Genomic DNA, 23,903 nt, shown 5'->3' with positions numbered 1-23,903 from the left:
GACAGACAGATGGACGCAGAGAGAGAGACGGATGGACACAGAGAGACAGACAGATGGACGCAGAGAGAGACAGCCTCATGGGACAGACAGATGGATGACACAAAGAGAGACAAACGGATGGATGCAGAAAGAGATGAAGTTGCAGGGCAGATGGATGGACGCAGAGAGAGATGGCGTCACAGGGCAGACAGATGGCTGCAGAGAAAGACAGCCTCGCAGGACAGATAGATGGACACAGAGAGAGACTGGACACAGAGAAAGAGATGGATGGAAGCAGAGAGAGACAGTCTCACGGGACATATGGATGGACACAGAGACGGCCTCGCAGGGCAGACTGATGGACGCAGAGACAGAAGGATGGACACAGAGAGAGATGGTCTCAAAGGGCAGAAAGGCAGACGCAGAGAGAGACGGATGGATGGACACAGAGAGAGACGGCCTCTCAGTGCAGACGGATGAACACAGAGAGAGAGCCTTGCACTGCAGACGGATGTATGGACGCAGAGAGACGGCCTCGCAGGGCAGACAGATGGGCCGCCTCTCAGAGCCTCCGCTGCGCGCAGGCCCGTTCATTAGGAAGTGTGTTTAATTGATTGCTTCCTGTGATCTTCCCACAACTTCTGAGAGCATTTCATGATAAGACTGTGACACAGGAAAGTGGAAGGGCGGGAAGAACCGGCCTGGCACGCAGTCTTGGATAATTAATTTCTTTAATGCTTAGTGTGATCTCCTAAGATGCTATTAATTTTTAAACACTTGCACATGAGAGGAAACAGAAGTTCTGAGTGACTTCAGTCACTGACGCCGGCCAGCCACCCTCCACGTCCCAGGCTGTTCAGATCTTTCCATCACTGTGTGTTGGCTGCTGTGCTGGGTCAGCTGGGAGATGTGTCGATGGTCCAGCTGAACGCTTAGTCTCCGACAGCTGCACGGTCAGCTTGTAGGTGCCTGGAAGTGAGTTCTGACTTGACTCCAGTCCCCCTACCCAGTCAGCTGCGTGTGGGCCCTTGGTCCCAGCCTGTGTTCCACCCACCTCGCTGTGGGGCTTCCTGCACTGACCCTCTGCACTCGCTCAAGCCCTGCTCTACCCAGCCTTCTACAGACCATCCTGGCTGCACTTCTCAGGCCCACACGGTTCCTCTCTCAGCCCATGATCGCCCTTGTTCACGGCCAGCTTTCACGTTCAGATGAGGTAACTGAAATCAGCATGACCAGAGTCAGGCACCCCTCGGCCCTCAGGATGGCGTATTTGCTGTTCCAACACTTAACCGCGAGATCTTCTGCAGAAAATGTGTCCAGGGACGCCATTCCTTTGATTTTCTTTTTGAACTGTTTCTTCGAAGTCTTTAAGTAAAACAAATCCTCGGTGGCATCAGTGTTCCCTCTGTCTGTTGTTACGTCAGCCCAGAGTCAAGGATTTTTGTTTCATGTTGAGGTGCAGCGTATCCTGAGAGAAGTCTCACAGGTGTTCATTGTCTGTGCAAGTTTGTCATTAAGGAGCCTTCCTCCTAGCCTGGTGCCCACGCTTCCTCTGCACTTCAACTTCCTGGGCTGTTTACCGGGCATATGGATTTCATTTGTGGGGGTTACAGCCCTGCAGTGTCCCCTTGTTCTGTCCCAGTCGCTGAGTCTTGTCTGTGTTTTCCACTTGAGCACAGGTAAGTGTTCTGGAAGTGCCATTTCTCTTTTGCAAGTTATTGTCACATGATGGCGCTCTGGTTAGGTTAACGTTGAGGAGCTGCAATGCCAGCCCAGAAGCACGTGGTTCAAATCCACAAGCTGCTTCCTGGGAGAAAGATACGCAGACTCCTCCTGGGTGATTCACTGCCGCTGGGAGGTCAACTCTCAGTTACAACACGAAGTTATGTAACGACACACAGTTGTCACATACGCACCCAAATGCCTTTGCATGGTTGATAAACGAGCAATGAAGCTGGAACCGACTCACAGCTGACCCTCCAGCAGGTTCGCAGGAGGTTGTCAGTCACATGGGAAGATTGTTCATCATTGTCATACGGAGACACTGGGGACTTGAACCCCCAAAAGGCCCTGCCTTTGAGTCAGCAGGACAGCTCCCTGTGGGCTGTACCCCCCAGAGCAACTCAGGGAGTCAGTAAATCACGGGTCGGTAGCTTTCTGGTATTCTGTGTTTTCAGCCCAGAGCCATCTGCTACCAGCAAAGATATTTCTTCTCCTGAATCTTATTCGAATTTCCAACCGGTCCTTATTAACATATACTGCACCCACTTTTCAGATTTTCACCAGCATAATCTTACTTGTGTGTGATACTAATGACAGTTTGATAATTTCCGAATCGTGTTGCATCTTCTTTTTGGAAGTGGAACAAGCATGGATCCGTTTCGGTTGAGTGGCCGCGTATCTGTCTTCCAAGTTTCTTGGCCCAGATGAATGAGCGTGTCCAAGGCTATCTTTAAGTCTCGATGTCGTGAACTAGGCAAGCCTGTTTTTCACCAGTGACTCCTTCCAGCGTGAACATTAATTAGCACACCGGGGTCCTGATGGTATGCTGTCTCCTGAAACGGATGACCATGGGACAACTGGGTTTGGTACCGTGACTGTATCTTCCTTCCATATTCTTTTCTAGGTGCTCTGTTTTATGTTTTTTCTATTTTTTAAAATTTTTCTTTTATATTGGGTTGCATACAAAATTCATGTACATTGTGTTTCACACGTTCCTTCATTCACATTGTGTTTCGTGCGAGTATTCCTTCCATTTAATTTGGATTCTTTATTTGTCCAATTTTTTTCTTTGTTTTTTAGTATAAATTTTTTTCTTTTATACTATTTTACTTAAAAAGATCATGTACATTGGTTTTTACACCAGATTTTTCTTGTTTTCTTAAACTACCATTTCATCCACCCATCAAATTGTGTGACTCTATGATTATCTCCCCCGACCATCCTCATCCCTTTGCTTGCCCCACCCCCAGATCCTCATACACAATATACCAGTTATCTATTTCTACAATAATTATCTTATACAGTATTTGTCCTTATGGGACTGAATTAGTTTACTAGCTTAATGCTTTCCAGTCCCTCCCAAGTTCGGTAGTTGTTGTTGTTGTTGTTGTTGTTATGTGCCGTCAAGTCGTTTGTGACTCATAGCGACCCTATGCACAACAGCCCTAAACCCTGCTCTGTCCTGTGCCAATCGCACTGCCTCTGACACTCCCATCCCGATTACCCCAGTCAATGAATCAATTCATCGCATAGAGGGTCTTCCCCTCCTGCGCTGTCCCTCCACCTTACCAAGCATGATGTCAGTCCATCTCATCTCTCCAGTGTCAATATTTATGCGTTCCATTTCTTTCTTAACAATTTCTAATTTTCCTATATTCATGGTTCTCACATTCCATGTTCCAATCACTGGTGTCTGCTTACAACTGTTCCTCTTCCTTTGTATTTCCATACCTGAAAGTTCTACCTGTTGTTGTTGTTGTGTGCCGTCAAGTCGTTTGCGACTCATAGTGACCCTATGTACAACAGCCCTAAACCGTGCTCTATCCTGTCCCAATCTCATTGCCTCTGGCACGCCCATCCTGAGTACCCCAGTCACTGAATCAATCCACCTCATAGAGGGTCTTCCCCTCCTGCGCTGTCCCTCTACTCTACCCAGCATGTTGTCCTTCTCCAAAGACCTGTCTCTCCTTACAACATTGTACATAGGGTTTTCAGAGGCCTGCTCTTTCAGAAGTGGGTGGCCAATCCTTCCTAGTCTGTCTTAATCTGAATGTTTAGATTTAGAGGAGTATCTGACAGACAAGCAAGTAGATTTACAAAATCATAGCTCCCGCATGCTGCGTAGTATTCCGTCCTTGAAATGCACCATAATTTCTCAATCTGTGTGATTTTGATTGGACATCTTGGCTGTTTTCATGTTCTTGCTATGGTGAATAATGCTACTATGAACAGTGGTGTACAAGTTTCCACTTGTGCCTTGGTTCTTATTTTCTCAGGGTGTATTCCAAGCAGTGATATAGCTGAGTCATACGGAATTTTTATGTTCAGCTTTTTGAGGAAATGCCAAACTGCCTTCCAGAGTGGTTCACCATTTTGCAGTCCCACCAATAGTGTCTAAGAGTTCCTATCTCTCCACATCCTCTCCAAAATTTATTACTTGCTGTCCTGTTAAAACTTTGCTACTGCTGTAGGAGTGAGATGATATCTTATTGTAATGTTGATTTGCATCTCTCTTATTGCCAGTGATTTTGCACATTTCTTCATATATCTGTTGACCCGAAGGTTTTCTCTGTGAAAAGTCTTTCCGTATTTTTTGCCCATTTTGTAATTGTGTTATCAATCTTTTTCTTGACAAGGCCCTGTAGAATTTTATAAACTTTTGATATGAAATCCTTGTCTGAACTGGTATTTCCAATTTTTCCCCCCAATCAGTAGGTTTTCTTTTCACTCTGTTGGAAAAGTTTTTGATGCTCACAGGGACTTACTCATTAGAAGGTCCCATTCATCAATTTTATCCTCTCCAGATTGAGCATTTCTGGCTGTATGTGGCAGTCTCTTTATACCATAGACGAGGTATTACCTTGGTCCCGGTTTGTCTCTGATGACTTTTATGATTTTGGGCTTTACTCCCAGGTCTCTGATCCCCCTTCAGTTGATTTTTTATGTATGGTGTGAGATGTGGATCCTGTTTCAGCCTTCTGTAGTTGAAAGTCCAGTTTTGCCAGCACCATTTGTTGAAGATGTTGTCATGTCCCCATCTGATAGGTTTTCTTTCCTTGTTGAATATCAGTTGACCATGATAGCTGAGTCCATTTCTGGGTTCTCATTTCTGTTCCATTGGTCTGTGTGCCTCATTGTTCCCGTATCGTGCTGTTTTGGTTACTACCCCTGTGTAGGTTTTGATTTCAGGAAGTGCTGTGCCTCCCAATTCATTTTTGTTTTTCGGAAGTGCTTTGCTTAATTGGGGTCTCTTTCCAATTTAACTTGACAGTTTCCCTTTCTATCTCCTTGAAAAATGAATTTGTCCTCTCGATTGGTATTGCTTTTGGTAAGATTGCGATTTTTACCATATTGAGTCTTCCTATCCACACAATAAGGAACATTTCTCCATCTATTTAGGTCTTTCATTGTGTCTCACAGAAATATTCTGTAGTATTCTTCGTACAGGTCTTTTTTGTCTCTTGTTAGGTTCACTCCCAAGTATCTCAGTTTGTGGTTGGCTGTTGTAACTAGTATTGCTCTCTTTGTTCCCTTCTCTGAGTTCTCTTTGTTACTGTAGAGGAATCCCACTGATTCTTGGTTATTGATCTTCTATCCTGCCACTCTAAGTTGGTCTACTAGCTCTAACCGTTTTTCTGTTTAGTCCTGGGGTTTTCTGTGTACACTACCATATCATCTCCATAGAGAGATAGTTTAACCATCTCTTTTCTGATCTGGATGCCTTTTATTTCCTTCTCTTGTAATATTGCCCCAGCTTGTACTTCTAATACAATATTTAACAGAAGTGGTGATTGTGGGCAACCTTGTCTGATCCCTGTTCTCAAGGTAAATGCTTTTAGACTTTCTCCATTGAGAATGATGTTGGTTCTTGGTTTTGCATATATGCTTTTCCCTATGTTGAAAGGAAATTCCCTTCTATTCCAATTTTGCTGAGTGTATCAGGAAGGGGTGTTGGATTTTGTCAAATGCCTTTTCTGCATCATTTGCTCAGATCATATGGTTCTTGTTATTTGTTTTGTTAATATGGTGAATTATATTGATTGTTTTCCTTATGTTGAACCATCCTTACATACCTGTTATGGATCCAACATGGTCATGATGAATTATATTTTTTATGTGCTTTTGAATTCTATTGGATAGGATTTTGTTAAGGACTTTTGGTCTGTAGTTTTCTTTCTTGGTAATATCTTTACCTGGTTTTGGTATTAGGGTGATGCTTGCTTTATAGAATGACTCTGGGAGTGTTCCTTCATTTCCTGTTTTTTTAAATACTTTGAAGTTGAATTGGTGATAGACCTTTTTTGAATGTTTGATAGAATCCAGTTGTGGAGCCATCAGCTCCAGGGCTGTTTTTTTTTCTTATGGGGAAGTCTTTTTATGACCTCTTCAGTTTCTCCTTTTGTGATGGGTCTGTTCCAGTGTTCTGCAGCTGTTCAGGTCAGTCTTGGTGGGGCATGAGTATCAAGGAATGTGTCCATTTCCTCTAGGCTTTCAAATTTATCAGAGTATAATTAGATATTCAAATTTATCAGAGTATAGCTTTTAACAGTATTCTTATGTTGGGATGGCACCTTTATCATTTCTTAATCAAGTTATCTGTGTCTTCTATTAAGTTTGCCAGTGGTTTGTAAATTTTATTGATCCTTTAAAAAAAAACACAACACAACAGCTCCTGGTCTTATTGATGGTTTCAGTTATTTTTCTGTTTTCTATCTCATTGATTTCAGCTCTTGTCCTTATGATTTCCTTTCTTCTGTAGGATTGGATTGTTGTTGTTTTCTATTTGATGAAGGTGTTGAGTTAGATCATTGATTTTTTTCCCTTCCTCTTCCCTCCCTTCACTTCCTTCCTGAGTGTGCCTCTTGCTATGAACTGTCCCCTGACGACTGCCTTAGCTGCATCCCAGAAGTTTTGGAATGTTGTATTTTCATTTTAATTTTTTTCAAGGAAATGTTTTATTTCTTTTATGAAGCAGTCATGTTCTAGCAGAGAATCATTTAGCTGCCAAAAGGATGGTTTTGTAAGTTTTACCCTTCTGTATTTAATTTCTAATTTTATGGCATTGTGGTCTAAGAAGAAACTTGGTAGTATTTCAATGTTTTTTAATTTGTTAAAGATGCCTTTGTGTCTTAGTATGTGATCAGTTCTGAAGAACATACCATGTACACTTGAGAATAAAGTGAACTGAGTTTTAGTTGGGTGAAGTACCCTGAATACAACCAGTGATCAAGTTGGCCAATCATACAGTTTAGATATTCTGCATCTTTGTTTGTTTCTTTTGAGTTCAGCTATCCTTTGGTGAAAGTTATATGGTGAAGTCTCCTACCAATATTGTGGTGGTGTCTATTTCTTCCTTCAATTCTGTGTATGTATTTTGCAGTTCTATTATTTGGTTCATACATGTTGACCACGGTTATGTCTTCTTTACTTCTTGTGCTTTTCATCAGTATGTAATGCTCTTCATCTTTCATGGTAGTTTTCATTCTGAAGTCTATTTTATCAGAGATTAGTGTTGCTGCACCTGCTTTTTTAAAGTTGCTGTTTGCTTGGTATATTTTCTTTCAGCCTTTGATTTTGAGTCTTTTTCTTCTTTTTAAAAATGTGTCTCTTTTAGGGAATGCATTAATGAGCTTTGCTTTTTATTCCTCCTGCTACTCTTTTCCTATTATTGGCACATTTAGTCCATTCACATTAAATGTGATTATTGTCAGGCCAGGTTTTACCATTGCCATTTTGCTGTGTTTCTTTTTCTGTTGTTTCTGGTTACTACGTTCCATCCACTTTCCTTTGGTGTCTCCATGTGAAGGACTTGACTTAAAATTTCTTCTAGTTTTGGTCTTGTTTTCACAAACTCATTCTTCTTTTTTGCAAAATATTTAATTTCTCATTCATATTTGATGAAGAGCTTTGCTGGGCACAGAATCCTTGTCTGACAATTGCTTTCTTTCAGCTTTCTTAATATGCCTTCCCATTGTCTTCTAGCTCCCATAGTTTCTGTTGAGAAGTTAGAACTTAATCTCATTGTTTCCCCTTTTAGGTGACTCTGTTTTTCTCGTGCTGCTTTTAGCATTCTGTCCTTATCTTTTAATTTGGAAATTTTGACTGTGATATGTCTTGATGTTTGTATTCTTGGGTCTAATCTATTTGGGGTCCTCTGTTCTTCTTGAATGTGGATTTCCCCATTCTTCAAAGTACCTGGGTTGTTTTCTTCCACAATTTTTTTTGTTTGCTTCCACAATTTTCTCAGTGACTTCCTTGTCACTCCCACTTTCTGAAACTCCGGTCATATATATGTTGTTCCTTTTGATGTAATCCAACACGATTCTAATGTTTTCTTTATTTTCTTTACATCTCATCTCTGATTTTTCTTCTAGTATGTTTCCATGGAGGGTCTTGTCTTCCAACTCACTGACTCTTGTTCCATCTCTTCACTTCTACTTTTTTTGTCCCAACAGCATGACGGACACATCTGCCATTTTGGTATCAATATTCTGGTTTTCATTTTCATGCTTTTCTGTTATTTCCAGTACTGTGCTGGTAGTACCCTCTCTGTCTTTTGATGCTTTTTAAAGTTCTTGTACCTCTTTATCTATTAATTCTTTCTTCCATCTTTTCCATTTTCTTCCATAGCTGTTGAAGTTGGTTCTCATCAATATTTTTTTCTTAATTGCTGTCTCTGAGATATTTTCTCTCTTAATGTCTTCCATTGTTTCTTCCATCATTTGCATCTTCTTCTGTAGCAGCTCAAATAACTTTACATCATATTTCTTCTTGTTTTCTCTATAAAGGATATTCATTGACTCTGCTTTTTAAGTAGAAGTGTTATTTTGTTTTTTCATTATGACTGAGGCAGACTGTTGCTTTCTTGGCATTATGTGAGTCTCTTCTTAGTAGATGTTAGGCTGTCTCAGAGGATGGTGATGTTATGTGAAGGAGCTGTGTATTGATTCTCCCTTGTTTTCCCACTGTAGGATGACCATTGCCCTCAAGAAACCACAGATCCACCTGACCTCTCCTGCTTGATCCTAAGAAATCCCAAGTGATGTAGCTAGACATCAGTGTTCAAGGCTCTCTTCTCTACTCTAAAGGAGTTCAGTGGCAGGTCCTTCAGTTCGTTCTTGTACTAGTTGCAGGTGATATCGTGACAGGGGTTTGGATATTGGTGCTTTCCCTTATGTCCCCCTTCCCCTTATTTTTTCCTAACCTGTGAACAGGAACAGTCCAGTATGGGCAGGGTTTGGTTGAGGGCATTCTCCAGTCCCAGGAGGGGGTGGACTGATCTCTCTGCAGGGCTCCACGCAGTCCTGGAAGCTGGCACGTAGGGAAGTGGGGGTGGGAGGGACGCACGATCACTCTCTCACCTGTGAGTGGAAACAGACGACAGTGGCTCCATTTTCTTTCATATACTCCTTTTTTCTTCACTCTTTTACTTCTTATCATTGTTAACTTTCCAAGATTGATGCTATCATGCGTAAACCTTTCTTTGGCTTTTTATGTAAGTGATATTGCATTATCATTTTTAACACGGTTAAGAAGAATTAGTGTCCCAGAATACTTGGTTGTGTTCATGTGAAACCTATACATAGATCATGAAGCAATTTTTTTTAACAGAACAAGGAAGTACTTGTTGGTTTAAAATTAGGAAAGATGTATGTCTCTTTCTCCATACTTGTACAATTTATATACTGAGCAAGTAATTAGTGAAACAAAACCATATCAAGAATATAGCATCTGAATTGGAAGAAGACTCATCAACAACTGGCATTATGCAGATGACCCAAACTTGCTTGAATAAAGAGGCTTGAAGCATTTAATGTAGAGCAAAGACTACAATCTTCAATATGAATTACATCTCAAAATTAAGAAAGCAAAAATCCTCACCACTGAGCCTCTATCATGAGAGAAGAAGAAAGGATTGAATTTGTCCATGACTTATTTTACTCGGATCCACAGTCAACCCCCATAGTTGTTGTTATTTGGTGCCATTGAGTGGAGTACAACTCATCACAGCACTGTGAACAGCAACCTGAACTTTGTCCTGTCCTGGTCATCTTCATCATCTCTGACGCACTACAGCCCATTGCTAAAGTGACCACGTCAGTCCATCTCCTTCGGGATCGTCCTCTTCTTTGCTGACCTTTCCTGATATGATGGCACATAACAACAAATCTCATGGGAGGAGGCTGCCCAACTTTCTCCCACTGTTAAGAAAATATTTTTAAATAATCTTTATTTCAACTATAGTTAGATCTTCTATGTTAGAAACATTTACTAAACTCAAAACAAAGCCCACTGCAGTCAGGAGTGCACCAGCTCACGGGGAGCCTCCGTCTGTTTTGAGGCTGTGGGCTGTTATGGGAGAAGACTGTGGATCTGTCTGTCCTGGGATGATTGATGGATTTGAACCATTAAACTCTAAGTTAACAACCCAAAACGTAACACCTGGCACCAACAGACCTTCTTTTGACTTGAAGTAGGTTCTTCTTAACTTTAAAAATAAAATTAGATTCAAATCCTACAGAGCTGTATGTTATAATAACCTTAGTCTGTTTTAAAGAGGAAATTTCTGTAAAAGGAGATCAGTTAATTTTTAAAACTTACTGATAGCACAGAAAGAGAGGAAATTATGATTATAAAGTCAGGAACAATATCTGCTTTCTTCATTAGTGTAGTTTCAGCGCCACGGGGCGTGTTGGGTAGTGAAGAAATGAAAGTAGCTGTTATATGTGTACCCGTGGTGCTGTAGGGAAGTATTGCCAACACACATTTTTATTTAATTAACTTGCTATTCTTGTGTGTTGCCGTATTCTTACCTACTCCGTCCTTTTTGTCGTCTTTAATGAAAATTTTGCTTGTTAAAATCCTTGTTGTTAGGTGCTGTCAAGTTGGCTCTGACTCAGAGTGCAGCGATAATAGTAGTGTCAACGCCTGTCTTAACTTCAGGGGAGATGGTGGCCAGAATCCACCAATAATCAGGTTCTCATGAGCTGGACATCACATACCTCCTCTCTCCATCCTTCCTATCAATCCTGATAACAATTATCCTTCCCAGGACACTTTCTCTTTCTGTGCTGTGCTATGATCCATCTCAGTGACCTCTCTGAACTCACACACCATGTGCCTCACTAACAGGCAGGGCATGGACTAGGATATTTGTAGGCAAATCTCCTTTCTTTATGAAAGACAGGACAGTGTTGGTGCTCCTTGATTATGCAGGCCTAGTCTCAACCTTCTCAGGACAGACTTCTCCTCTCAGCCCCTCAGGACAGATTCCGCTCACTCCCTTGGGATAGGCTCCTCAGCCCATCAGGATAGGCTCTTGTTGGGCCTATCTTTGCTACCACTAGTTGAGTACAATTCAAAGCAACCCTATGAACAAGAGAAGGTCATGCATTGAAGTTCAACATCAAGAAGACAAATACTCTCACCACTGGGCCAATTGGCAGTACCATGATGGATAGAGAGGAGATTGAGGTTCTTAACAGTTATACCTTGCTCAGCTCCAAAATCAACACTTTGGGCACCTGTGGTGCCAAAAAAGGAAATTAAAAAGTGAATTGCATTAAGAAATCTGCTGTCAGGGACCTCTCCAGAGTACTGAGAAGCAACGATGTCAGTCTAGAGACCAAGGTGCACCTGATCCAGTCAAAAGTCTTTATAATTACTTGCTGTGAATCACAGAGCTGGATAACGACTAAGGAGGGTAGAAAAATCGATGCCTTTGAGTCGTGGTGCTTGAGAAGAGTCTTGAACATACCATAGACCACCAAGAAAACAAATAGGTCTGTCTTGGAGAGAGTGAAATCAAGTGTCTCCTTGGAGGCTATGATTTTGAAGCTCCATTTCACATACTTTGGGCATGTGGCCAGGGGGGACCAGTCCTTGAGAAGGACTTCATGCTTGGAAGCGTGGAGAGACAGTGCAGGAGAGGAAGACCCCGGATGAGATGGATTGATAACAGTAACTAGGGCAATGGGGGTAGGTGTATCAGTCAGTGAGACCGGCTCATACAAGGCAGGCCTTAGAGCATAGGGTCGCTATGAGTCCAAAGCCACTTGATGGCACATAACAACAGCAACACGCACGAGAGGTCTGAATCCTGTCCTGTTCTGTGTCCTTGTCATTATCTCTGACACACTTGAGCCCAGTGCTGCGACCAGTATGTCAATCCTTCTTGTTGAGGGTCTTGCTCTCTGTTAACCCTCCGCCTTTCCAAGCAGGATTTCCCTCTCCAGGGAAAAGCCTCTCTTAGCAACATTCCCAAAGTCTGTGAGACGAAGCGTTATCATCTTTGCCTCCAAGGAGCACTCTGGGTGCACCTTCTCCAAGACACATCTGTTTGCTCTTCTGTCCTTGTGAGGGATGTCCAGTGCGCTTCTCCGATGCAGCTCAAAGGCATCAGTTCTTCTGTCATCCTTATTCCTTGTCCAGCTCTTAGCAGCATAGCGAGTGACTGAAAAGATCATGGCCTCAGTCAGTAGCACCTTAGTCTTCAGACTGAGATCATTGCTCCTCAGTAATCTGGAGAGGTTCCTAACCGCAGACTTGCCAAATACAGTGTGTCTGCTAATCTCTTGACTGTTGGTACCATGGGTATTGATTGTGGGTCCAAGTAAGATGAAACTGTTTATCATTTCAATCTTTCCTCTTTCAAGAAAGGTGTTGCCTTTTGGCCTAGTGGTGAGGATTTTTGTCTTCTTGATACTGAGATCCGTATTGAAAGCTGTATTATTTGATGTGCTGCAGCAAGTGTTTTGAGTCCTCTTCACTTTCAGCAAGTAAGGCTCTGTCATCTGCATGAGGCACGGTGTTGATGAGTCTTCCTCTAACCTTAATGCCTCATTGTCTTTCATACGGTCCTGCTTCTCCAGTAGATTGTGCATGCTCACCGGTGTATGCCAGGAACTTGGAGGACAGTGCCTGGCTGGCTGACTGGGAAAGGTCCATAATTGTTCCTATTCCTAAGAAAAGTGATTCAACAGAACGTGAAAATTTTCGGATATTATCCTTAATTTCCTATGTAAGCAAAATATTGCTGAAGATCATCCCAAAATGGCTAGAACAGTACATAGAAAACTGCCAGAAGTTCCAGCTGGGCTTAGAAAAAGCCATGGCACTAGAGATATCATTGCTGATGTTGGATGGATCCTGGCTGAAAGCAACTACTGGAAAAATTTTTGTTTGTGCTTTATTAACTAAGCTAAGGCATTTGACAGTGTAGATCATAACACATTATGGGTAACACTGAGTAGAATGTGAATCCCAGAATGCTTAATTGTGCTCATGCAAAACCTATACCTAAACTAAGAAGTAATTATCCAAACAAGCAAAGTAACACTACATATTTTAAAATTAAGAAAAGTATAGTCACAGTTGCATCCTTTCCCCATACCTATTCAATCAGCAGCCAGGAAATAAAAAGACAAATTGCATTGGGAAACTCTGCTGTCAGACACTTCTCCAGAGTACTGAAGAACAGTGATGTCAATCTGGAGACTATGGTGCGCCTGATCCAGACATGATCTTTGCAATCACTTGCTGTACATCAGAAAGCTGGACAGTGACTAGGGATGATAGAAGGAGAATTGATGCCTTTGAGCAGTGGTGCTGGTGAAGAGTGTTGAATATACCATGGACTGCTAAGAAAACGAACAGGCTTGTCCTGGAGAGGGTGAAGCCAGGCTGCTCCTTGGAAGCAAGGATTCTGAAGCTTCATCTGACATACTTTGGGCATGTTGCAAGAAGGGACCAGTCCTTGGAGAGGGATGTCATGCTTGGGAGGGTGGAAGGACAGCACAAGAGAGGAAGACCCTGGGGTAATGGGGGTAGGTGTGTCAGAAACAATAAGATTGGTACAGGACAGAGCAGGATTTAGTGCTGTGGTACATAGGATCGCTATGAGTCGCAGGCGACTTGATGGCATATAACAATAAAAGCAACAGCAGCATTCAATCTGTAGGCTGAGCAAATCATTTGAGAAGCTAGACACTGTAGAAGAAGAAGACATCAGGATCAGAGAAAGTCTCGACTAACCATTTTATTGTTGTCGTGTGCTGTCAAGTGGGAACTGACTCGTAGATGACGTCTAGCAGGTTTTCGTAGAAAGTTAATCACACAGAAGATTGCCCATCCTTCTTCAGAGCACCTGGTGGACCCGAGCCACAGGCCTTTGGGATGCAGAGCGGCTGGCCACAGAGATCTCTCCGGAAGAACGCAGGGCTCCCCGTCAGAGAACAGAACCCCCGTCTCACGTGGGACAAGTGCGCGTACTCACCACTATGCTGCGGAGCCCTTAGCAGATCCCTGCCCCTCTTCTCCCTCTGCTTCTCTCCTCACTTCTTTCTGAAAAACCCTGTGCGGTGTTTTATATATGTTGTTGTTGTTAGGTGCCGTCGAGTCGCCTGCGACTCATAGCGACCCTATGTACAACAGCCCTAAACTCCGCTCTGTCCTGTGTCGATCACACTGTCTCTGACACACCTGCCATCATTATCCCAGTCACTGAATCGATCCACCTCATAGAGGGCCTTCCCCTCCTGTGCCGTCCCTCCACCCTCCCAAGCATGATGTCCCTCTCCAAGGACCGGTTTCTCCTCACAACATGTTCAAAGTATGTTAGATGGGGCCTCAGAATCCTTGCCTCCAAGGAGCCACCCGGTTTGACCCTTTCCAGGACGAATCTGTTTGTTTTTCTAGCAGTCCATGGTATTCTCAATACTCTTCTCCAGCACCACAGCTCAAAGGCATCAATTCTCCTTCTATCCTCCTTGGTCATTGTCCAACTCTATGTTGCACAACAAGTGATTGCTAAGACCATGGCCTGTATCAGATGCACCTTAGTCTCCAGAGAGACACCATTGCTCTTCAGTACTTTGGAGAGGTCCCTAACAGCAGACTTTCCCATGGCAATGCGCCTTTTAATTTCCTGGCTGCTGGTGCCAAGAGTGTTGACTATGGAGCCAAGCAAACTAAAGCTGTGTACAATCTCAATCTCTTCACCATCCATGCTGATGCTGCCAATTGGTCCAGTGGTGAGAATCTTTGTCTTCTTGACATTGAGTCTCAATCCATATTGTAGGCTGCAGTCCTTGACACTCTGCAGCAGGCGCTTCAGGTCCTCTTCAGTTTCAGCAAGCAGGGTTGTGTCATCCGTATAATGCAGATTGTTGATAAATTGTCCACCAATCTTGACCCCACATTTCTCCTCATAGAGCCCAGCCTCCCGGATAATCTGTTCTGCATATAGGTTGAAAAGGTATGGAGATAGGATGCATCCCTTGGCGTATGCCCTTCCCAATTTTGAACCATGCAGTGTTCCCTTGCTCTGTTCTGACGACTGCCTCCTGGTCCAAGTATAAGTTTCGCATTAGACCGATCAAGTGTTCTGGGATTCCCATTCTTCTCAGAGTCAGCCATAGTTTGTTAGAATCTACACAGTCAAATGCCTTTGCATAGTCAATGAAACCTGCAATTTTATATCTAGATTTCTATAAACTCTATATCCCTTTCAAGGCTCATATATATTTCTATAAACTCTGCATCACTCTCAGAGCTTAAACCCTCCCAATGGGAGCCGACCGGCCCCTCGGGCCACACAGCTTTATTTGCATACTTGATGTGAGTTTACTATCATTCACCTCATTTGCATAGTGTAGTGGCCAATCCCTGCAAGGTCCACGGCGCCCACAGTGAGGGGCCATCAGGCTGCCTTCTGCATACCCAGGTAATGTCAGTCAGGCTGAGCGGAGTAGCAAGCCCTCTGGCGGATGAAACAAGGCTGGAGGTGACTTCTCGGCCTTGGGCAACAATCTCTTAAGCTGTTTTCCAAACAATCACGGCAAAGGCTGCAGGGAACTCACTTCACCACCTACGAGCCAGCGCACTGTCACGCTCCAGCACATCTGCCCTTCAGTATGTTTTTTTCTTACCTTGATATTGGTTATGAACATTTCCTTTCTGGTTCTTACTCTTAAATTGCTTCAAATTCTTTCTTATTCGCTCTGCCACACTGCTCCAGATGACACACACTGAGCCCTGGAAACCAGTCCGCCTGTGGTAATTGAGTGCAGAGTTCATTAAAATTGGTTTTGATATTAGATTACACTTGGCAGTGACCTTCCAAGACCTTATCAGGTTCCATAGGCAAGACGTGAATACATATGACTAAAGCGGAACACCTAATTAGGAAAGAAAATTTGAATTTAACATTTTAAAGTGCTCCGTGGATTCCAATATTTGAGCCACCTCTTGTAAATAAAACTTTAAATCCTAAGGGCCCAGAGTCCTTTTCAGAAGGTCCCTTGCGCCGTGTTAAATGAGCCTGTGTCGTATTCCTCAGCAAGCATCACAGTGGTCCGTTGAATCCAGTTTCATTCCTTCAAAAGACTACACACAGGATGAACGTAACCCGCAGCTTGGTGTCTGCTCAGTGGGATATGACTGAGGGGAAGTTCATGCTCTTGACCTTGAGGAACCCTCTGCGAGGAAGAAGTCAGGAAGGTCAAAGAACGTTCATATTTTAGGTGGAAGCTGCTGGGATTGGATACCATTTAGACATGTGAGAAGCACAGAATGAGGACAGTCCCAGAGCATCGTGGGGTGCAGACAGTTAAAAACACTCAGCCGTTAACCATGGCAGCTTGAGTTTATCCAGAGTAAACGCACATAAAACTTGGCAATTCACTTCTGGAAAATTGAACCTGGAAACTTAACAGGGCACAGTTTTGTTCTGACATACATGGCTAGTATATTATACTCACATCAGGGTTTGAGCTGCCATCTCTGAGTGGGACACCATGTCCTTTTTCCTTGTTGTTATTGTTGTTGTTAGGTGCCATCGAGTCAGGTATAACCCACAGCGACCCTATGAACAAAAGATCTGAACCCTGTTCTATCCTGCACCATCTTCACACATCCTGACACACCAGAGCCTGTTGCAGCAGTCACCGTGTCAGTCCCTCTCCAAGGAATCCTCCTAGCAACGTGCCCAAAGTATGTGAGAGGAAGCCTTCTCATCCTTGCCTCCAAAGAGCCCTCTGGCTACGCCCTCTCCAAGACATATTTGTTCTTCTGTCAGTCCATGGGATGTTCAGGGCTCTCCTCCAACACCACAGCTCAAGAAATCAATTCTTCTTCTGTCATTCTTATTCATTGTCCAGCTCTCAGATGCATAACTAGTAACTAAAAAAGACCATGGCCTGAATCAGACACACCTTAATCCTCAAGCTGATGTCACTACTTCTCAGTAATTTGGAGAGGTCCTTGGATACAGACTTTCTCAGTGCACTGTTGTTGTTGATTGCCGCTGAATTAAGCATGACTCATAGCGACCCTCTGAACAAAAGACCTGAAGCCTTTGTATAATTCTCGTTGTTTCTCAAAGTTCATGGAGGCATGTCGTTTAGGAAGTGGATGCCGTTCCTGCTTCCAGTCCCAGTGCAATATGTCTCCCGGTTTCCTGACTTCTGGTACCAAAGGTGTTGATTGTGGATCCAAGTAAGATGAACTTGTTGACAGTTTCAGTCCTTTCTCCATCTATCATGATGTTGTCTATAGGTCTAGCGGTAAGAATTTTTGTTTTTCTGACACTGAGATACAATATAAATTGAAGACGGCGTCCTAGGGAGGGTGACATCAGGCTGCTCCTTGGAGGCATGTTCTCTGAGAAGTGACAGCAGTTATAGAAAGGCTTCGGGTCTTTCGTTCATAGGGTCCCTATGAACTGTGCTCTATTCAGTGGCAATCAACAACAACAACCTTGGAGGCAAGGATTCTGAAGCTGCTTCTCACGTACTTTGGACGCGCTGCAAGCAACGGCCTGTCCTTGGAGAGAGACGTCGTGCTTGGGAGGGTGGAGGGACAGCACAGGAGAGGAAGACCCTTAATGACATGATTGATTCAGTGACTGGGATAATGGGCGTAGGGATGTCAGAGACAGTAAGATTAGACAGAATGGAGCAGGATATAGGGCTCTTTGTTGTATATGGAGTCGCTGTGATTCACAAGTGACTCAACAACACATAACAACAACAAACCACAAGCATTTCCTTGCTCTGTTCACACAGTGGCCTCTTGGTCTAGGTATAGGTTCTGCATGAGCACAGTTAAGTGCTCTGGGATTCCCATTCTTCTCCATGCTAGGCATAGCTTGTTATGATCCACACAGTCAAATGCCTTTACATAGTCAATAAAGCACAGATAGACATTCTTCTGGTATTCTCTACCTTCAACCAGGATCCATCTGATATCATCAATGATATCCCTGGTGTCATGGCCTTTTTATAAAACCTGCTTGAACTTCTGACAGTTTCTTAAATATGCACTATTCTAGCTGTTTTGTAATGATCTTCAGCAATATTTTGTTTGTTGTTGTTGTTATGTGCCGTCAAGTTGCTTGCGACTCAGAGCGACCCTATGTACAACAGCCCTAAACCCTGCTCTATCCCGTGCCAATCTCACTGCCTCTGACACATCCATCCCGATTGCCCCAGTCACCGAATCAATCCATCTCATAGAGGGTCTTCCCCTCCTGCGCTGTCCCTCCACTCTGCCCAGCATGATGTCCCTCTCCAAAGACCTGTCTTTCCTTACAACATGTCCAAAGTACTGGTCTGGCACCAGTAACCAGGAAATCAAAAAATGTATTGCGATGGGAAAGTCTGCAGTTAGGGACCTCTCTAAAGTACTCAAGAGCAACGGTGTCTCTCTGGAGACTAAGGTGTGTCTCATATAGACCATGGTCTTTGCAATCACTTGTTATGCATCAGAGAGTTGGACAATGACTAAGGAGGATAGAAGGAGAATGGATGCCTTTGAGCTGTGGTGTTGGAGAAGAGTATTGAATGTACCATGGACTGCCAAGAAAACAAACAGATTCATCCTAGAGAGGGTTAAACCAGGCTGCTCCTTGGAGGCAAGGATTCTGCGGCTTCACCTGACATACATATTTTGTTTGCATGTCAAAGTAATTATACTGTTTGATAGTTTCCACATTCAATTGGATCACCTTTCTTGGGAATGGGAACAAATATGGACCTCTTCCAATCAATTGATCAGGCAACTTCCTCCACATTTCCTGGCATAGACTGGTGAACGCATCCAGGGTTGCACCTGTTAATTGAAACAAGTCAGTTGGTATCCCATCGATTCCTGGGGCCTTATTTTGTGCCAATCCCTTCAATGCCACTTCCTCTTCCTCCTCCATTACCACTGGCTCCTGTTCATATGGTACTTCCTGAAACTTTTCTGTCTCAGCCAGTTTGTTTTGTTACAGTGACTCTGTGTAATTGGTGACTGGAACACAACAGTTGGAAACCATGAAGAAACAGTTGTCAGACAATAAGGGCTTAGTAATAGAAATAAGGCTGAAATTAAAATGATTGAATTTTGTATTTTCAATTATTTTTCATTGCAAATACCTTTTTGAAAAACCACAAATGGCAACTTTACACAGGACTTCCCTTGATAGGTTGCATGGGAATCAGATTGTCTCCCTCTGAGGAAGGAATCGTTGAAGCAGCTCAGTATCTGTAGTTAAAACTAGGCCAGGGATGGACTGTGGGTCAGACCATCAATTATCTATGTGCAAGTTCAAATTGAGCACAAAGAAAATGAAAACAAGTCCCTGAGAATCAAAATAGGATCTTGAATCTATTCCATCACATTTCAAAATCATCTTAAGAATAGATCTGGAGCATTGAACACCAATGGTTGGAGACCAGATGAGTTGTGAAATTATACCAGAGATATATCATCCATGAAGAGGGCACAAGGTCATTACAAAGACAGAGGAAAAAGAAACTGAAATGGATGTCAGAAGAGACTCTAAAAATTTCACGAGAGTGTTCAAAAGCCCAAGTAAAGGGAAAACCTGCAGAAGTACAAGAGCTGAACAGAAGATTTCAAAGGGCAGCTTGAGAAGACAAAGCAAAGCATTACAATGGAATTGTGCATAGTGTTGGAATTGGAGAATAAAAAGGGAGGGACTCGCTCTGTGTTTCTCAAGCTGAGAGAACTGAAAAACAAATTAAGCCTCGAGTCCTTTTTCTGATTGGCTCCAAATTATTTGAGCAAGAAACCTAGTTTCTGTAGAATGTGTAGACTTGCCTTCTTTCTATCTCCGTGGCTGCGTGTTTCAAATCTGTTCAGAGCCATGGCTATATCACCAGGAGCAGCGTGAACTTGACAGCCGCTGGTTGCCAGTGCCCGGCTCGTGCTTCGCTGGTGGAGCTCCAGACCCCCAAGTCAGCAGATGCCACGTTAGCAGCTGTGTGGTCCTGAGGTTGCAGCTGGGTGGAAGGACAGCCCAGGGGAGAGCTTCCTTCTGGCCCTGAGGAGGCTTCACAAAGCGGAGAAGGCCGGTCTTTGTGAGAGTTAGTGTGGAGCCCCCACTCAATGCCTGTAATGTCTCTTGACATATATTTCTAGAGAGGTTAAGCAATTTGGAGACCCTTATTTCTGTTTGGGAAGGACATTCATTTTTATCCACCCTAAGGAGTTTTTCTTTTTCTCCTGAATGAATAGAAATTAAAGCTAAAAGCAGTTGATACTCTTGCTTAACTGTCTAATTTTTCCCAGAAGAGAAAAAGAAATTAAAATGTCATCCACCGAGTATCAGTGCCGGGCTCTGATGTTCCATCCGGGGCTGGCAGCAAGGTGTTGGGTAGCGATGGCTTTCCCTCATTACCGAGGACATGTCCTGGAACCAAGGTGTGCAGCTGTGTCTTTGGCCTAGATAACCTTTGCCTGGGACCTTCTGAGTCAGTGCCCTCCTTTAGAACACTCACTGCTGCGTGGAAAAGCATGACAGAAACGAAGATCACAGGAAAGGCCACACAAAACTACAGACCAAAACAACAGAGAAACAACACTCTTTGGATCAAGACCCAGGACTAAGAATAGGCATTTGCAATGGGCCTGTCCATTTGGGTTTTTGTTGGGGAATATTTTGTGATTCTTTTAATTATAGATTTTCTTGTCTCCTATGGGAGATACAGACCATGGTCTTTGCAATCACTTGTTATGCATCAGAGAGTTGGACAATGACTAAGGAGGATAGAAGGAGAATTGATGCCTTTGAGCTGTGGTGCTGAAGAAGAGTATTGAATGTACCATGGACTGCCAAGAAAACAAACAGATTCATCCTAGAGAGGGCTAAACCAGGCTGCTCCTTGGAGGCAAGGATTCTGGGGCTTCGTCTGACATACTTTGGACATGTTGTAAGGAGAGACAGGTCTGTGGAGAGGGACATCATGCTGGATAGAGTAGAGGGACAGCACAGGAGGGGAAGACCCTCTATGAGGTGGATTGATTTAGTGACTGGGGTAATCGGGATGGGTGTGTCAGAGGCAATGGGATTGGCACAGGATAGAGCAGGGTTTAGGGCCGTTGTGCATAGGGTCGCTATGAGTCGCAAACAACTCGATGGCACATAATAACAACAACAACATGGGACAAGAATTAATGTCCCATAGAAAACTGACCAAAAAATTCAAAGGCCAGAAATAAAATACCCTGGGAGCTTAAATCACAGGGATAAAACAGATACTCTTAGCTAGGTTCATTATGAGATGAGTGTCCAGGAAAGACTCAAGAAGAAGCAAAGTCCCAAATGTGTGTCCAGTGGTGAGGTGGCAAGAAGCCACATCACATTTCCTCAGAACTCTGCAGCTTTTGGAAGAGCTCAAAGTTTCTATCTTCTTTTTATCATTTTCTTGGAGGAATTTGAGCTGATAAAAATCAGCTGTGTCATTGACCTCACAGATAACATCTGCAAAGAAAGTCTGTTTTTCCCAAGGCTGATGCCCACCATTGCCAGGGCTGGGGCGCGCCATCTGTTTTGGAAGAGCCAGCAAACTGTGGTTCGCTCTGTGATTCTGCTGCCGTCAGTTGTCAATGGAGGGGCTGAGGAAGCAATCTCAGTGCTTTCCTGTTGGGACCCCGAGAGTGCCCTTTCCACCCGGCCACAGGACAGAGTAAAATGAAATTGCTGATCAGCTCAATCTTTTCTCCGTTCGTCACAATACTGTTAGCCCAGTTGTGAGAATTTTTGTTTTCTTAATGGTGAGGTATAAGCCATGCTGCCAACTCTAGTCATCGAACGTCAGTCAGAGACAGTCAAATGCTTTTAGAGACTGGCAAGTTCAAGGTCTGAGGATGAGCTGTCAGGAGCCTGACTCTCCTGACTTGTGCCGAAGCAGAGGCTGACAAATCCAAGGTCATCAGGGAAGGCGGAAGGCTGCTGGCTGCCGAGGCTGACACGGCCAAGTTCAGTGAACCGAGAGTGATGGCTCCGATGCAGGACGTGAGGGGAGCCTTCCCGTGGGTCCATATATACTTTCTGCAGACCACACCCCAGACACGGCCAAGTTCAATGAACTGAGAGTGGTGGCTATGATGCAGGACGTGAAGGGAGCCTTCCCGTGGGTCCGTATATACTTCCTGCAGACCACACCCCAGACACGGACAAGTTCAATGAACTGAGAGTGGTGGCTATGATGCAGGACGTGAAGGGAGCCTTCCCGTGGGTCCGTATATACTTTCTGCAGACCACACCCCAGCGAAATCCCCTTCACGGGCTTGGCTGCCCAGAGGCACCCCCATCAAGGAGATGATGGTATCCGTCATCGGTGACCTAGACCCCGTAGAGACTTGTGTTGCCAGCCCAGCTTCTGTACAGGAGGATGGGGTCCAGCCCCCCTCATGGCCTCTGAGATCCCATGCTGGGTCAGCTGGGGGTCAGTTCTGCCCCCTGTCAGTGAGCTGAGTTATTGTCACCCGTGGAATGACTACATCCTAACTGCCCAGACAGAGAAGCACCGGCACCCACGTCCACAGGCGCCTTCATCACCCCAGGCCTTTCTGCTGAGTCCGTCCTGGCCTGCAAGCCCTGCTGAAGTCCCTCAGCCATGGCCACACTGATGGAATGAATACCAGTAGCCCAGCTTCCAACCTCAGAGCACCGTGGATCAGCCCAGTCGAGTGGACAGATGGGGTGGGCAAAAGTGGGATGGTATATCCTAGCTGGCCACAGAAGTAGGGATGACCACCAAGGAGGCGCCCCTTGTTTCTAGATTATAGTGGACGATTGTGTTACATTGGCTGGGAATGCAGAGGGAACGTGGGGATCCTGTGGTGCTGATTTCAGAGTTGACAGTTTCCACCAGAATATTAAAAACCCTGTGTTGTATAGGGCAGCGTTGGTCAAACTGGCCCCAGAGCATCTCTTCCAAGTGTTTCAAAGGTCAGTTTAAAGACTGTGGTGCACCTGGGCCGATCTCATGGTAAGTGGAGTTATCTCGTGCGCAGGAATGCTGGACAATGAACAAGGAAGACCAGAGGCTGCCTGTGAACCGTGCGCCTGGCAAAGCGCGCCAACTCTACCAGGATAAAGAGACCCTCGGCCGTGACAGGCGCACAGCCAGCATCCTGTCCCCTGCTCCTGCCCCCGTCCCAGGGCTGACAGTACTGTGGTCTCCTATTAGCGGACTGCATGGTGTTTGCCCCTTTGAGTCTGACTTCTCTCACTCAGCATCAGGTTGTCAAGGTGCAGCCCCCGCCCCCCTGACCTGTGTGAGGACGCCAGCTCTTCCTTCCCCGCGGCTGAGTAATAGCCCATCGTGTGGGTCAGGCCTCCTTTACGAGCAGGTGCCTCCCAGGTGTGCAAGCTAGAAGCTGGCTTCAGGGTTTGTAAGAAAACTTCTGATTCTGATTTGAGTGGATATTTAAGCAGAAAATTGGTTTTCCATTTGACAGTTGATACACATTTTTCTTTTTTTGTTTCATTCAATCATTTATATATATTTTGTTTTATAACATTAATTACAGTTGATTAATGTCATTTATAACATCTCATTCTGAGGATTCGTCTGACATACTTTGGGCATGTTGTAAGGTGGGACCGGTCCTTGGAGAGGGATATCATGCTTGGGAGGGTGGAGGGACAGCGCAGGAGGGGAAGACCCTCTATGAGGTGGATTGATTCAGTAACTGGGATAATCGGGATGGGTGTGTCGGAGGCAATGAGATTGGCACAGGACAGAGCAGAGTTTAGGGCTGTTGTGCATAGGGTCACTATGAGTTGCAAGCGACTGGACAGCCCGTAACAACAAAAATATCACATCTCATTAAATCCTCACTGTATCTTGCCTTTGCTTTCATCCTCCTCATTCCCCCATGAACTTGTCCTGACCTAGCCTTCCCCC

General features: G+C 44.2%; 1 protein-coding gene across 1 annotated transcript in view; it reads left to right on the top strand.

Moving 5' to 3' along the window:
* SEMA5A (sema domain, seven thrombospondin repeats (type 1 and type 1-like), transmembrane domain (TM) and short cytoplasmic domain, (semaphorin) 5A) overlaps positions 1-23,903 on the top strand; it is a 299,478-nt gene that overhangs the window by 231,135 nt on the left and 44,440 nt on the right. The gene's annotated exons all lie outside the window — the stretch shown is intronic.

The sequence above is a fragment of the Elephantulus edwardii genome, unplaced genomic scaffold, assembly GCF_000299155.1.
Source record: "Elephantulus edwardii isolate Elephantulus edwardi_28Jun2011 unplaced genomic scaffold, EleEdw1.0 scaffold00274, whole genome shotgun sequence".
Classification (NCBI taxonomy): Eukaryota; Metazoa; Chordata; class Mammalia; order Macroscelidea; family Macroscelididae; genus Elephantulus; species Elephantulus edwardii.
The sequence above is the reverse complement of the archived record's forward strand: the minus strand, read 5'-3'. Positions and strand labels throughout refer to the sequence as shown.